We start from the raw sequence: 12,915 nt of genomic DNA on the forward strand, positions 1-12,915 counted from the left end.
TTGGAGACATGAGTCTGCTGATGCTCCCAACTGAATAAAGCCTTTTCCTTCTACAACTCAGTGCCTGAGGGGTTCTTGTCTGCGGCTTGTCCTGCTACAATGAGAATGAAGTCAATATTTCTAGAGCACTTGGGCCAGGTGTGGTGGCTCACGCCTGTAATTCCAGCACTTTGGGAGGTGGAGGCAGGTGGATCACTTGAGATCAGGGGTTCAAGACCAGACTGGTCAACATGGCAAAACCCCATCTCTACTAGAAATAAAAAAATTAGCTAGGCATGGTGATGCATGCCTGTAATCCCAGCTACTCAGGAGGCTGAGACAAGGGAATCATTTGAATCTGGGAGGCAGAGATTGCTGTGAGCCGAGATCATGCCACTGCACTCCAGCCTAGCTGACACAGCGAGACTCTGTCTCAAAAAATATATATATTTTAGAGCACTTGAAACAGATAAATGTTACATAAATTTATAAATATAAATTGCCAAAAAGCACCACATTCACTTTCATATTTTCACACTTTAATTCATGCTGTCCCCTCTGCCTCTTGCTTTTCTCCCACCTCCCTTAGCCTTCAAATCATATTTGAAGCCACATCTGGTAATCCCTGTGGTGATGGTCACCAAAGATTTCTGATTGTTTTCCCATTGGGAAAGCTTCATGACACTCTTTAACTTAAATGTGGTCTCCTGACTTGTTTGGCCAATTAAACACGAATAGAAATTACACACATTTTCCAGGTAGAAGTTTTAAGAGCCAGTGAGTAAGTCACCGTATCTGACTACCGCAGTGGTCTAGACTCAGAGCAGGTGCCAAGTTAAAGCCTCCATCAGCCTAGGTCTCTAACAGACTACAAAGAGCAGGGCCCCTGTTGATCACATCCAACATGAAGGGTAAGTAAGAAAAAAGCGTGTATTAAGCCACTAGGATTTGGTTTATCCTGACTGACATTTCTCTACTTCCCACAGGCTAATTTAAATGCACGTATTTTAAATTTTTGTTCCCACAGGGTACAATGCTTTCCTCCATCAGGACTTAACACACAACTCGTTGTTCATTTAGATGTTCGTCTCTGCTGCTAAATTATAAGTTGCCTGAGAGCAGAGACTATGTCTTATGCAAAATTTTATATTTAGTGCTTGCACAGAGTCTGACACAAAGTAGGCACTCACAACTATGCACTGATTCCTGTCATTTACTGAGAATTGGAAGAAAAAAAGAAGAGTTTGCTTGATACGTAAGTGCCTAATGCCCTCAAGGAACTTTAAAAAATTCCTCTTTGTTTTGACTGAGAGAACTCAGAAAAACAAAATGCCCTGTTCTTAAAACGGAGAGAGTTCAGGTAGAAGTGCTTGGAGTCAGAACTGAAGTTCTTGTTCAGGAAGGTCTCAGAGGATCAGCAAGACACTGAGGCTGGAGAGTAGGTTATGTGAGTTTGTGAAAGGAAAATATATTGGGCCCCTAAAATCAGTAAGCTAAAAAGAAAATTCAAGCTGGAAACTGCTTAGGGTAAACCTGCCTCCCATGCTATTCAAAGCCATCCCTCTGCTCATTGAAATAGATGCATATTCTGATCGCCTCCTTTGGAAAGGCCTATCAGAAACTCAAAAGAAGGCAACCATTTGTCTCTCACTTACCTGTGACCTGGACGCCCAACTCCCTCCCCTCTGCTTTGAGTTGTCCCCACCTTTCTGGATGGAACCAATGTACAACTTACATATATTGATTAACGTCTCATGTCACCCTAAAATGTGTAAAACTAAGCTGTGCCCCGACCACCTGGGGCACATATCATCAGGGCTTCCTGAGGCCGTGTCACAGACACACGCCCTCAACCTTGGCAAAATAGACTTTCTGAATTAACTGAGATCTGTCTCAGATTTTCTGGGTTTACAGTTTGGTAACCATGAAGGGATTCTGGGTGGAGATGCCCCTGACCTTTGACAAATCTCCTATTGGTGCTTGGTACCAGCATGAGCTAACTTTATGGCTCAAACCAACAGGACAATTTGCTGAGGTCTGAGGGAATCCCCTGCAGAGAATCCCTGGTTTCCAAAAATTTGGTCGAGATCTAAAGTTTATTTTCCTGTACAACTCCTCTTTTCTTTGGAATTTTACTTGCTTCCAATAAGGAAGGCAAGTTTTCCTGCTTCCATGATAATGGAAGGCAGGAAACTCCTTAATGGAGTTTGAGCTAGCTTCTAACAGGGAAGATGAGTCTTTTTCCTGCTTCTAGGATTGTAGAGAGCAGTCTACAGCCTGAGACACATCACTAGGTAAGAAACTGGTTTGGGATTCTGTCTGGCAAATTATTTTTAAATGACTAAAGTTAGCATTAACGACCAGCTGGTGTTAATTTCTGCTTACACTTAGAGCATTCAGAAATCATATAATTTGTGTGATCATTGTTAGTTTTGCTTAACTATTTTGTTGTTTGTTTCTGTCTTGTTGGGTTTTTTGTTTGTTTGTTTGTTTGTTTTTTTGCATATGTGTTTCGGTCCTTTCCTTACCAGATTTGACCAACTCCAAACACTAGCTCATGAGTGTGGAATCTTCCATTCTGAAGAAATAAGAGCACCTTGCTCCCCTTAGCCTTTCGGGGCATTCTCAGGCAACTGAGATCACATAAGCGCATCTGGGAGGAACACTCCCTAAGACCTGCAGTGGCTTCAAATAGGTTTTCTCCTCAGGAGAATATACTTAGGGTCTAATCTCAGCCAACAGGTGCATATAAGGAGCTGACCCTGCCCGCACCTTGAGCCCCTGGCACACTGTGCCAGGTAGCTGCAACACAGTTTGGTAGACCAAACTGGTTCAGGGTGTAACAGCCCTGAAAAGCTAGGTCTGCAAGCAGCACATTTTGGGTCCAACACACATCCTGACTTGGGTCAAATCCAAAGGAGAACTCCAAAATATGGGTAACAAGCCTCCAAAGTGGCTAAAATACCCATACACACACAAAAACGTGGTATGGGCCAGGCGTGATGGCTCATACCTGTAATCCCAGCACTTTGGGAGGCCGAGGCAGGCAGATCACAAGGTCAAGAGATCAAGACCATCCTGGCCAACATGGTGAGACCCCCCCATCTCTACTAAAAATATAAAAATTACCCGGGTGTAGTGGTGCACATCTGCAGTCCTAGCTACTCAGGAGGCTGAGGCAGGAGAATTGCTTGAACCTGGGAGGCAGAGGTTGCAGTGAGCCGAGATCATGCCACTGCACTCCAGTCTGGCAACAGAGCGAGACTCCATCTCAAAAAAAAAAAAAAAAAAAAATGGTTAGATACGGTGGGGGTAGAAAAATGGCCAGCAAAAGGAAACAAAAAAAGAGGAAAGATAAAAGGAAATAAAAAAAGAGGAAAGATTTTTTATTTTGACTACTAAAGGGACTTTATTACATAACAAGGCCACCTTTTTGCCAGTCAGGCCAAATTGAAAGAATTGGCTGCCCCCCACATTGCAGTTCGATGGCTAAGGTTCTGCCTTCTTTTTTTCTACTATGACACATTTGGTTCCTAAATCAAGCCCTTGCTGGTTTGATACTTGGTACTTCTGAAATAGCAGCAATTTGTCCTAGCTGAAATATAGTAATGAGATTTTAAAATATTTTTTAAAAAGGAGCTCGATGGTTAAATGTCAGCTTAATTAAAATCTATCATCCAAGATATGTGTGTGTATGTGTGCATGAGTGCATATATGTATTTAAAAGGCCTTTTTGTTTTTGTTTTTCTCTTCTAGGACCTTGTATTTTTTGAGCAAAAGATTTTTTCTTCTGAGTTGACTGAATTTTGTTTCACCTGATTTTTTTTTTTTTTTTTTTTTTTTTTTTTTTTTGCGACAGAGTCTTGCTCTGTCGCCCAGGCTGGAGTGCAGTGGCACGATCTCGGCTCACTGCAAGCTCCGCCTCCCAGGTTCACACCATTCTTCTGCCTCAGCCTCCCGAGTAGCTGGGACTACAGGCGTCCGCCACCATGCCTGGCTAATTTTTTTTAATTTTTAGTAGAGACGGGGTTTCACCATGTTAGCCAGGATGGTCTCCATCTCCTGACCTCGTGATCCGCCCACCTCGGCCTCCCAAAGTGCTGGGATTACAGGCGTGAGCCACCGCGCCTGGCCACCTGATTTTTTAACTAAAATATTTACTGTAACGGAGGCTACTCTTGAGTTAAGGAAGAATGTAGTTTAGACACTTAGACATGTCTTTGATTAAAAAAAAAATATTTTAAGTGTACTATAAAAGCATCACATGTTCTAGCCTCATGATAATTCTCCCTTTTTGGAGACCCAGGATTCAGTGTGGGTTCTGCCCAGAACTCAGAGATCCAGTTAAAAAAAAAAATAGGTAGGTAGTATCTAAATAAAATTGGTCTCCTTAGACAATCCAATGATAAATTTCTATAATTTTATGTTCAATTGGCAAATAAATCCATTTTTAATTTCCCTCTAGCTCACCATACATTCTCTTTGTACCACATGATGTACATTTAGCTATCTAAACTGTCAGGCCTCTGAACCCAAGCCTGCACATACACATCCAGATGGCCTGAGGCAACTGAAGAACCACAAAAGAAGTGAAAATGGCTAATTCCTGCCTTAACTGATGACATTACCTTGTGAAATTCCTTCTCCTGGCTCAGAAGCTCCCCCACTGAGCACCTCATGACCCCCACCCCTGCCCACAAGTGAACAACACCCTTTGACTGTAATTTTCCACTATCTACCCAAATCCTATAAAACTGTCCCACTCCTAACTCCCTTTGTTGACTCTCTTTTCAGACTCAGCCCACCTGCACCCAGGCGATTAAAAAGCTTTATTGCTCACACAAAGCCTGTTTGGTGGTCTCTTCACATGGATGCATGTGACATTTGGAGCTGTGACTTGGATCGGGGGACCTCCCTTGGGAGATCAATCCCCTGTTCTCCTGTTCTTTTCTCCATGAGAAAGATCCAACTATGACCTCTGCTCCTCAGACCAACCAGCCCAAAGAATATCTCACCAATTTTAAATTGGGTAAGCAGCCTCTTTTTACTCTCTTCTCCAGCCTCTCTCACTATCCCTCAACCTCTTTCTCCTTTCGATTTTGGCACCACCCTTCAATCTCTCCCTTCCCTTAATTTCAGTTCCTTTCCCTTTCTGGTAGACTAAGGAGATGTGTTTTATCTGTGAACCCAAAACTCCGCTGCCAGTCACGGACTCGGGAAGACAGTCTTCCCTTGGTGCTTAATCACTGCAGGGATGCCTGCCTGATTATTCACCCACGTTTCAGAGGTGTCTGATCACCACGGGTATGCCTGCCTTGTGCCTTCACCTTGGTGGCAAGTACCACCTCCCCTGGGTGGCAAGCACCACCTCCCCTGGGGGGCAAGTACCCTCCACCCCTTCTCTCTGGGTCTCTACCCTCTCTTTTCTCTAGGTTTGTCTCCTTCACTATAGGCAACCTTCCACCCTCCATTCCTCCTTCTTCTCCTTTAGCTTGTGTTCTCGAGAACTCAAAACCTCTTCAACTCACACATGACCTAAAACCTAAATGCCTTATTTTCTTCTGCAATACCACTTGACCCCAATACAAACTCGACAATGGTTCCAAATAGCCAGAAAACAGCACTTTCAATTTCTCCATCCTACAAGATCTAGATAATTTGTGTTGTAAAATGGGCAAATGGTCTGAGGTGCCTGACGTTCTTTTACACATCAGTCCCTCCCTAGTATCTGTTCCCAATGCAACTCTTCCCAAATACCCCCTCATCCCCAGACTGCTCCTCCTCAGGTCGTTCCCCGCCAGGCTGAATCAGGCTCCAATTCTTCCTCAGCTTCTGCTCTTCCACCCTATAATCCTTTTATCACCTCCCCTCCTCACACCCAGTCCATTCAGTTTCATTCCGTGACTAGCCATCCCCCACCTGCCCAACAATTTCCTCTTAAAGAGGTGGCTGGAGTTGAAGGCATAGTCAAGGTTAATGCTCCTTTTTCTTTATCCAACCTCTCCCAAATCAGTTAGCATTTAGGCTCTTTTTCATCAAATATAAAAGCCCAGTCCAGTTCGCAGCCTGTTTGGCAACAACCCTTAGACACTATACCCCAGAGGGGCCAGAAGGCCATCTTATTCTCAATATGCATTTTATTACTCAGTCTGCTCCCAACATTAAATAAGGCTCCAAAAATTAGATTCCAGCCCTCAAACTCCACAATAGGACTTAATTAACCTCACCTTCAACGTATACAATAATAGAGTTGCAATTACTTGTCTCTGCTGTGAGAGAAACCCCAGCCACATCACCAGCACACAAGAACTTGAAAACGCCTAAGCCACAGCAGTCAGGCATTCCTTTAGGAGCTCCTTCCCCAGGATCTTGCTTCAAGTGCCGGAAATCTGGCCACTGGGTCAAGGAATGCACATGACCTGGGATTCCTATTAAGCCATGTCCCATCTGTGCAGGACCCCACTGGAAATCGGACTGTCAAACTCGCCTGGCAGACACTCCCAGAGCCCCTGGAACTCTGGTCCAAGGCTCTCTGACTGACTCCTTCCCAGATCTTCTCAGCTTAGCAGCTGAAGACTGATGTTGCCCAATCACCTGGGAAGCCTGCTGGGCCATCACAGACACTTTGGGTACTTCTTAACAGTGGAGGGTAAGTCCATCCCCTTCTTAATCAATAAGAGGCTACCCACTCCACATTACCTTCTTTTCAAGGGCCTGTTTCCCTTGCCTCTATAACTGTTGTAGGTATTGACAGCCAGGCTTCTAAACCTCTTAAAACTCCCCAACTCTGGAGCTAGCTTAGACAGTATTCTTTTATGCACTCCTTTTTAGTTATCCCCACCTGCCCAGTTCCCTTGTTAGGTCTAGGCATTTTAACTAAATTATCTGCTTCCCTGACTATTCCTAGACTACAGCCACACCTCATTGCCGCCCTTTTATCCAGTTCAAAGCCTCCTTCACATCCTCCTCTTGTATCTCCCCACCTTAATCCACAAGTATGAGACACCTCTACTCTTACGTTGGTGGCTGATCATGCACCTCTTATCATCCCATTAAAACCTAATCACCCTTACCCCATTCAACGTGAATATCCCATCCCACAGCAGGCTTTAAAAAGGTTAAATCCTGTTATCACTCACCTGCTACAGCATAGGCTTCTAAAGCCTATAAACTGTTTTTACAATTCCCCCTTTTTACCTGTCCAAAACCAGACAAGTCTTACAGGTTAGTTCAGGATCTGCACCTTATCAACCAAATTGTCTTGCCTATCCACCCCATGGTGCCAAACCCATATACTCTCCTAGCCTCAATACCTACCTCCACAACCCCTCCACAACCCATTACTCTGTTCTAAATCTCAAACATGCTTTCTTTACTATTCCTTTACATCGTTCATCCCAGCCTGTCTTTGCTTTCACTTAGTCTGACCCTGACACCCATCAGTCTTAGCAACTTACCTGGCCTATACTGCCACAACAAGGCTTCATGGACAGCCCCCATTACTTCAGTAAAGCCCTTTCTCATTATTTACTTTCTTTCCATCCATCTGCTTCTCATCTTATTGAATATTTTAACAACCTTCTACTTTATAGCCCCTCCTACAAATCTTCCCAACAGAACACCCTCCTGCTCCTCCAGCACCTATTCTCAAAAGGTCATCACGCATCCCCCTCCAAAGCCTAAATTTCTTCCGCATCCATTACCTATCTCAATGTAATTCTTCATAAAAACACACGTACTCTCCCTGCTGATTGTGTCCGACTAATCTCCCAAACCGCAACCCCTTCTACAAAGCAACAACTCCTTTCCTTCCTAGGCATGGTTAGGTACTTTCACCTTTGGATACCTAGTTTTACCATCTTGACTAAACCATTATATAAACTCACAAAAGGAAGCCTAGCTGACCCCATAGATCCTAAATCCTTTCCCCACTCCTCTTTCTGTTCCTTAAAAACAGCCCTGGAACCTGCTCCCACACTAGCTTTCCCTAACTCATCCCAACCCTTTCTCATTACACACAGCTGAAGTGCAGGGCTGTGCAGTCAGAATTCTTACACAAGAACCAGGACCATGCCCTGTAGCCTTTCTGTTCAAACAACTTGACCTTACTGTTTAGGCTGGCTCCCACATTATTCCTGATACCACACCTGACCCCCATGACTGTATCTCTCTGATCTACCTGACATTCACTCCATTTCCCCATATTTCCTTCTTTCCTGTTCCTCACCCTGATCACACTTAGTTTATTGATGGCAGTTACACTAGGCCTAATTGCCACTCACCAGCAAAGGCAGGCTATGATATAGTATCTTCCACATCTATCCTTGAGGCCACCACTCTGCCCCCGTCCACTATCTCTCAGCAAGTCAAACTAATTGCCTTAATTGGGCCCTCACTCTTGCAAAGGTACTGCACATCAATATTTATACTGATTCTAAATATGCCTTCCATATCCTGCACCACCATGCTGTTATATGGGCTAAAAGAGGTTTCGCTATGCAAGGATCCTCCATCATTAATGCCTCTTTAATAAAAACTCAAGTCCGCTTTACTTCCAAAGGAAGCTGCAGTCATTCACTACAAGGGCCATCAAAAGGCATCAGATCCCATCACTCAGGGCAGCACTTATGCTGATAAGGTAGCTAAAGAAGCAGCTAGCATCCCAACTTCTGTCCCTCACAGCCAGTTTTTCTCCTTCTCATCAGTCACTCCCACCTACTCTCCCACTGAAACTTCCACCTATCAATCTCTTCCCACACAAGGCAAATGGTTCTTGGACCAAGGAAAATGTCTCCTTCCAGCCTCACAGGCCCATTCTATTCTGTTGTCATTTCATAACCTCTTCCATGTAGGTTACAAGCCACTAGCCCATCTCTTAAAACCCCTCATTTCCTTTCCATCGTAAAAATCTATCCTCAAAAAATCACTTCTCAGTGTTCCATCTGCTATTGTACTACTCCTCAGGAATTTAATCCTCCCTTCCTTATACGTCAAGCTCGAGAATTTGCCCCTGCCCAGGACTGGCAAATTGACTTTACTCACATGCTCCAAGTCAGGATACTAAAATATCTCTTGGTCTGGGTAGACACTTTCATTGAATGGGTAGAGGCCTTTCCCACAGGGTCTGAGAAGCCCACTGCAGTCATTTCTTCCCTTCTGTCAGATGTAATTCCTAGGTTTGGCCTTCCCACCTCTAAACAGTCCAATAACAAACCAATCTCTATTAGTCAAATCACCCAAGAAGTTTCTCAGGCTCTTGGTATTCAGTGAAATCTTCATACCCCTTACCATCCTCAATCTTCAGGAAAGATAAAACAGACTAATGGTCTTTTAAAGACACACCTTACCAAGCTCAGCCTCCAACTTAAAAAGGACTGGACAATACTTTTACCACTTGCCCCTCTCAGAATTCGGACCTGTCCTCAGGATGCTACAGGGTACAGCCCATTTAAGCTCCTGTATGGATGCTCCTTTTTATTAGGCCCCAGTTTCATTCCAGACACCAGCCCAACTTGGTCTGTGCCCCAAAAACTTGTCATCCCTACTATCTTCTCTCTAGGCAAATTCATAGTTACCATTCTCAACTACTTGTAATTGCCCTGCCCTTGTTTACACTGCCAGTTTGCACTTTTCCTCCAAACCATCATAAATGATATCTCCTGGTTTTACCTCAAACCACCACCCTTAAGTCTCTCTTGAAGTAGATAGAAGATCTTCAGTGGCAAGATACACTCCAATACTTTCACCCTGATGAAGTCCTATTCTTTACTTTTATACTCACTCTTATTCTTGTTCCTGTTCTTATGCTACTCTCTACCTCTCCCCAGTTATCTCCACCACACTATCAATCTCACTCACTCTCTCCTAGCCGTTTCTAATCCTTCTTTAACAAACAATTGCTGGCTTTGCATTTCTCTTTCCTCCAAAATCACCAAGGCCTCAACTTACTCACTGCTTAAAAAGGGGGATTCTGTATATTTTTAAATGAAGAGTGTTGTTTTTACCTAAATCAATCTGGCCTGGTGTATGACAACATAAAAAAACTCAAGGATAGAGCCCAAAAACTCACCAACCAAGCAAATAATCACGCTAAACTCCCTTAGGCACTCTGATTGGATCCTGGGTCCTCTCAATTCTTAGTCCTTTAATACCTGTTTTTTTCCTTCCCTTATTCAGACCTTGTGTCTTCTGTTTAGTTTCTCAATTCATATAAAACTGTATCCAGGCCATCACCAATCATTCCGTAGGACAAATATTCCTTCTAACAACCCCACAATATCGCCCCTTACCACAAAATCTTCCTTCAGCTTAATCTCTCCCACTCTAGGTTCCCACGCCACCCCTAATCCCGCTCAAAGCAGCCCTGAGAAACATTGCCCATTATCTCTCCATACCACCCCCAAAAAATTTTTCGCTGCCCCAACACTTCAACACTATTTTATAAGAAGACAGGAATGTCAGGCCTCTGAGCCCAAGCCTGCAGATGGCCTGAGGCAACTGGAGAACCACAAAAGAAATTAAAATGGCTGGTTCCTGCCTTAACTGATGACATTACCTTGTGAAATTCCTTCTCCCTGCTCAGAAGCTCCTCCACTGAGCACCTTGTGACCCCTGACCTTGCCAGCAAGAGAACAACCCCTTTGACTGTAATTTTCCACTACCTACACAAATCCTATGAAACTGCCCCACTCCTAACTCCCTTTGCAGACTCTCTTTCGACTCAGCCCACCTGCACCCAGGTGATTAAAAAGCTTTATTGCTCACACAAAGCCTGTTTGGTGGTCTCTTCACACAGAGGCACATGACATAAACAAACTGAGTTGCTTCCTTTAATATGCAATTTTAAGTCTATTTAGCTGACAACTGCCTGAGGTTGTGAAACAGCTTGTCAAGAATCTGAAAGTCTAAAATAGGAAAAAAGAAAACGTTTTTCTTTTATGAATCTATAAGATATACTTCTATGGGCATGCCTAATACATTCTATGTATTTATGTGTTGTGGTCACAATGTTTCACTACCAAAAATATATAAAAGGCTCTAGTTAATTGGCTTAAAGAAAAATAAAAGCATTTAAATCAAATACTTTATAAGGAAAAGAGAAAAGACTTGTTAAGTGCTTTTTCAAGTTTAGGTAACTTAAGTAAAATCTTTAGTAAATAAGCTAGCCAATTATGGGGAAAGTAATATTAGAAATGTCTTAAAAATTGCCAGCATACATTTTTGTTTGCATTCATTAATCAAGCAATTTCATTCTTACCCCTGCCAAATACTATAAGATGTCAAAATTTGGCATTGGGGTTACAAAACTATAAACCCAGCCCAAAACAGAATGACCTGTGCTTGTGTAATTTTTAATATATAAGACATTAATATTGGTTTAATGAAAATAGCTGCATCTTGAATTTAGTAAGATTACCATAACTTTTAATCCTGTGGCTTTAGGCAGTCTAGTCCATGGGCAGTAGGAGGTTTGTTTTGGGAAAGGACTGTTATCGCCTTCGTTTCAAAGTCAAACTATAAATTAAGTTCTTCCCAAAGTCCAGGAATGAACAAGGACAGCTTGGAGGTTAGAAGGAAGATGGAGTCAGTTAGGTCCTATCTTTTTCACAGTCTCAGTTTTAATTTTGCAATGACAGTTTCATAACTTTAAATGGTAACTATTACAGTTTTCATAAATAATCTTGGTAAACAATTAACATAAAATAGGTAAACATAATGGGATAAATACTTGTAGACAAATTTCTCATAACTTAGAATCGAAAGGAATATTAAATTAAATAATAGATATTTCATTATTTAGGTATGTTACAATAAATATATATTGTAGGAAAACATTCTTGCAAAAAACAAAAAAGTATCCCCTTTTTTAAAAAGGTGAACAAGTTTTGTCTAATTCAAAGTTTAGGCCAGGCATGGTGGCTCATGCCTGTAATCCTAGCACTTTGGGAGGCCAAAGTGGGCGGATCACCTGAGGTCAGGAGTTCAAGACTAGCCTGGCCAACATGGCAAAACCCCATCTGTCTACAAATACAAAAATTAGCTGGGTGTGGTGGTGCATGCTGGTAATCCCAGCTACTCAGCAGGCTGAGGCAGGTGAATCACTTGAACCCAGGAGGCAGTAGTTGCAGTGAGCCAAGATTGCGCCACTGCACTCTAGCCCCTGGGCAACAGAGTGAGACTCTGTCTCAAAAGACAAACAAACAAACAAACAAACAAAAAAACAAAGTTTATTTAATGGTTTTGTATAAAACAAGGTAAAAGAAACCAGGAAATAGAAAGAAAGAATGTTATAAAAATAAAGAGAATTTTTTTGTAGCAAGGAAGCTTAAAGAGAAATAATTTTATGAAAAAGAATCTTGTATGGTAAGTTCAGTCCTAAAATAAAATGGCTGTTTGTTTAAAAAGAAGGGGTGTTCAGGACAAACCAGAAAGTCCAATTATGTCACAAATGGTCAGTGCAAGTCACAATAATAGGATTTATTTTTTTAAAAAAAACAAAACTCTTATGTGATCAAGTTGTCATATTATTATTAAGCTTTGGTTTGCTTAGGAATAAAAACTGAGATTTAAAAATTTTAAATTAAGTTTATTACATCCATGTATCTTCCTGTATGTGCTTTTAAACTCCTTGTGACATTGCATTACAGGGTTTTGACTCCTGAGTCTAGAAAGGACAAAATCTTGCTAAATCCTGCTAAATCTTAAACACTGACAGCAATTAAATCCTCATTTTCAGGCTCAGCAGAAGATGCCAAATCAAAATAAACTGCATTCCTAAGACACACGGCCAGAAATTATAGCTATTCAATTCCTCAAGGCCCAGGGACTGTCATGGAAGAGGTAGGTGCATGACATTGTAAGGGCTGACTTTGAAAGATAAAATAAGTTCAATTGCTCTATAAATTAATTATTAATGTTAAAGGCACACTGATGCAA

The sequence above is a fragment of the Macaca mulatta genome, chromosome 1 (assembly GCF_049350105.2).
Source record: "Macaca mulatta isolate MMU2019108-1 chromosome 1, T2T-MMU8v2.0, whole genome shotgun sequence".
Taxonomy (NCBI): Eukaryota; Metazoa; Chordata; class Mammalia; order Primates; family Cercopithecidae; genus Macaca; species Macaca mulatta.